We start from the raw sequence: 4,473 nt of genomic DNA, 5'->3' as shown, positions 1-4,473 counted from the left end.
CAACCCCAGTCTGAACTCCAGTCAGCCCAAATCCTGCACTACGATTTCTAACAGAGTATGGTTCGTCATTGTGGTGGTATAGTGCCATATGCCCATAGTATTAGATTGCGAACTAGAGATTGAGTCTTGCTTTCCCATGTGCTGTTGTACACATGGCCACTAGGAACATGCTGGTCGTAGCATGGCTGTGCAAGGAGGAGGTATCTTATGTAGTAGTTATTTGTGGACACATCCCTGCGAGCACCGTATTGACGCAGTCTCAGGAGCTTCGACAGGTCGGTAGTGAGCTGGTGTAGTTGACGGCGGGAGAGCGAAAGGATGTGAGTAATAAATTAAACTGTATTCTGCTGGCCAGCTCAGAGTTCGAGCTAATATTGCAACATTCCAGGGCCAGGTGCTCAAGTCGCTAACAAGGACTACAGATTATGCGAGTACAAGTAATGATTTGCTGCTAGTAGTTGATGGGGAAATAAGGCTTGTGTTGAAGGAGTTACAGGTGAAAATGGCAAGGGTAGAAGGTGTAAGTAGCGATTTGTCACGGGCATCTTCCATGTAGGGTATCATCGTAAATTTAAACTTACTAGAGACTAATTTATAAACGCTTGTAAGACATAGCTATCAGAACAGGTGGGTAGAATGTGGCAAATGCAATTTGCCAGGGTACTTCATTCGTTATCAGGAATGTTGAATATCAAGGAATTTTTGATAGATTCAATTTCTGCTACAGCCAAGTGTTTATTTCATATGGTATTATTCATGGAACAGAAGCAGGTGTCTGCATTGATATATGTGGAATTATTGCAGATAATGTATCATCACTCTAGAGGCAGCTTGGGACGTGGGATAGTGACAACCACAGAGGAAGGGGATAGTTGAATGGGATACTGTAGTTGATTTCCACTGATGGTTTTGTAAAAGGGCACTTCCTGTGAGGGCAATATGAGAATTCATTGATCTACATTATGGACATGAACAATAAATAAATGAGGCATCCAGAGGGTATGTTAACTAGGTTTCCACAGCCGCATACACATTTTTTCTTCTGTTGGCTAATGTCATAGGAAGCATAAAACCAGCTGATCATGTGTGGCTGTTTCCGATCAGCCCCCGTGCACCTTCAACAATCCAGAAGAACTAGCCTAACATACTGAAAGATTTAGATATGTGCGCCTAGAAGGGGATTGTGAACAGGGTAGTGAGAACGAGGTTTAGAATATAACAGGTGCTTTCGCTGTGGAAGGACATATCCAGAGAAATTGCCTACAGCAGAAGAAGGTATTGGATACTAGCAGTTGATAGTATCCTAAGAGGGCAGCTAGGTGTCAGTTCGACTACCGTCCCTCGAGGACTTTAAGCTAGGTTTGTGTATCAGCGATATAGGACACAGCTTTTTTTTCCTGTGAAATTAATAATGAACCGATATGTGGTATCCTTGACCCTGGTAGATTACTGACAGTCGTGATAAGTAGTGTCAAACCAATCAGTTTGTGGGTAGCTGGTGTTGGATACTGATGACATCTTGTACTTGGCAGCCAATTCTAGAGCATCGTGGGTATGGCGCCGCTGAAACACAGAAGCCGCATCGCTAGGCAGACTACTGAACTTCGACTTTTAAATCTGAAATCATACACGTAAGGAGGAACAGAAAGTATCATTGTGGACAGGCTGAGTTGCATGTTTAAAGAGGGTTAAGAAGAAAAAGGAGTGAATGGACCAGATCAGGATAGTGAGCACCAGGGAGTGAATCATGTTTTGAGGAATTTCCTAGCAATGTTGAAGGGTATTGCCACGTATCAGGAGGGGATGTGTTCTTAGGGGCAATTAAACAGAGAAGAGAGTGAGCGAAAGTTATTAGGCCATGTTCAATCCGAGAAAGTTGTATCCATGTTATTCGCCTATTCTCACCAGTATCGAAGAGCGGGGGGGAGGGGACAGCGAGAAATTTATAAAACGTGTCCACTAGCGATTCGTGTGAAAGGGAAAGTTTATCGACGGTGTGAGCATGGGAAACATGTTCCACTAGTCAACTCTAGAAGATAGTGACCACGTTTTGCTAGCTTCTAAACGAGCAGAAACTACTTGCAGACTTTGTACATCGATTTTGTGGGTCCGTTTACCAGATCAAGGGCAGCAGACGGGTGGATACTGGCTGAAGAGAATTTTCGTTACCTTTGGTAGTTGCAGAGTTAATTTCTGATAATGCCGCAGTATTTACCTTCAGAGTCTTCAAGTAGTCTTTAATGGATTGGGAATCAGGTATTCTATAGCGCGGGGTACTACCTGAACCCTTTGTTTGTAGAAAGTGAACCGAAATTTGAGGGCGATCTTGATTGCTTAACATCATTCTGACCACACACGTCGGAACAAAACTCTAGTTAATGTTTGCCTTTAACACAGCCAGGCATGAGACGCATAATGGCCGTTGGCGGCATTAATTTTTTTATTTAGAATTAACTCCCCATTGTGTAAGTTGTGGTAGGCTGAGAATATGTCGCCGAGTAAGTTATCCCCGCCAACGGCCTTGCCACAGTGGTAACACCATTTCCCGTCAGATCACCGAAGTTAAGCGCTGGCGGGCTGGGATAGCACTTGGCTGGGCGACCATCTGGTGTGTCGAGCGCTGTTGGCACTCAGCCCCTGTGAGGCAAATTGAGGAGCTACTTGATTGAGAAGTAGCGGCTCCCATCTCAGAAACTGACATACGGCTGGGAGAGCGGTGTGTTGACCACATGCTCCTCCATATCTGCATTCAGGGACGCCTATGGGCTGAGGATGACACGGCAGCCGGTCGGTACCGTTGGGCCTTCGCGGCCTGTTCGGGAGGAATTTTTTTTTTTTTTTTAAGTTATCCCTGAAGGAGATCAGAGAAATATGGTGTAGGGCGTGAAGAAATATCTTGGTGGGCCATGAGCAAGGGGTTAAGGATTACCATCGCAGGAGACGGTCTACTGCGTTTAGATTTGGGGGTGGGGGGTCCTGCGTGTACGTGAGATATTGCAGCTGATGGGGCAGCTCCTGCCACGCATTAAGGGACCTTTTAAAATTATTCAGTTTGTCATTTCAGGCTCTTTTTCAATTAAGGACATTTCTACGGCAGGGAAAGTAGGGCTCAAATCTCACAAGTGAAATCGGCATATACTCAATGAGTTATGTTGTAATATGTGCAGCCTTGTGATATTACCGCAACTTGTTTATCCTGTTTCTGTATATGGGTGCTCCCTTCATCCAGTTGGTGTACAAGCAGACAAGAGTTTAGGACGACAAAATGGTTCAAATGGCTCTGAGCACTATGGGACTCAACTTCTGAGGTCATTAGTCCCCTAGAACTTGGAACTAGTTAAACCTAACTAACCTAAGGACATCACACACATCCATGCCCGAGGCAGGATTCGAACCTGCGACTGCAGCGATCACGCGGTTCCAGACTGAAGCTCCTAGAACCGCACGGCTACTTCGGCCGGCTTTAGGAGGACAAGTGGCAGTTTGTTTTGCTTACAGCCAGAGAGACGTTTTGGCAGATGTTCGAGGTGGTGCGCCACCAAAGGGTGGTCTGTCTGTACTGGTATCAATACGAGCACCACAGGGGCCAAGGTGTGAGGGCAGAGGAATGAACAAGGTCAGTCAGTGGACAACCAAGGAATACGAAGTCTACTGAGGATTTGCTGTGCCGATGACCTCGGAATAGACTCCACTGATGATCGACGTGGGCTGTACCCGTAGCGTGTGGAGATAGGCAGGAGGGTGGTTAATGTCTTTCCTGGGCCATATACGTGAACAGGGGCTTCGATATTACGAGAGGAGTACTAACGGTATGCTTTAGTGGTGTGGTTAGTGGAATGTTGCTTCATATACTGTTCATATCCTATTTAGTGCACAGTGAAGAGCACAAGTGAGGGGCGCTGAGTTTCGGGCAATTACTACAGAAAAGGATAGTGTGCACATGTGCTGCCGAAGTTACTATGCTTACATACAAATTGGGTAAACATTTCTCTCGAAGTCAGAGTTTTGTTAATCGCATCTGTCATTATTATCATTGTTATTATTATTGTATATGATGTTGTACAGAGAGTAGTATTGTAATTTTGGGGTGGTAGTATTTTAGTTGGTTGGTAGTAGTGCTGCTAATAGTAAGTAGCTGGTGAAGGTAACTGTTAGTAGATTTAGTAATTAATCTAAATATAAATGTTGTTGTTGTTGTGGTCTTCAGTCCTGAGACTGGTTTGATGCAGCTCTCCATGCTACTCTATCCTGTGCAAGCTTCTTCACTCCCAGTACCTACTGCAACCTACATCCTTCTGAATCTGCTTGGTGTATTCATCTCTTGGTCTCCCTCTGCGATTTTTACCCTCCACGCTGCCCTCCAATACTAAATTGGTGATCCCCTGATGCCTCAGAACATGTCCTACCAACCGATTCCTTCTTCTAGTCAAGTTGTGCCACAAACGTCTCTTCTCCCCAATCCTATTCAACACC

General features: G+C 45.1%; 1 pseudogene; it reads left to right on the top strand.

The window, feature by feature from the left end:
• Positions 1 to 2,511: 2,511 nt before the first annotated feature.
• Positions 2,512 to 2,629, top strand: LOC124597077 (annotated as a pseudogene).
• The last annotated feature ends 1,844 nt before the right edge of the window (positions 2,630 to 4,473 follow it).

This window comes from Schistocerca americana, chromosome 2, assembly GCF_021461395.2.
Source record: "Schistocerca americana isolate TAMUIC-IGC-003095 chromosome 2, iqSchAmer2.1, whole genome shotgun sequence".
Lineage (NCBI taxonomy): Eukaryota > Metazoa > Arthropoda > Insecta > Orthoptera > Acrididae > Schistocerca > Schistocerca americana.
This window is presented reverse-complemented; position numbering and strand designations above follow the sequence as displayed.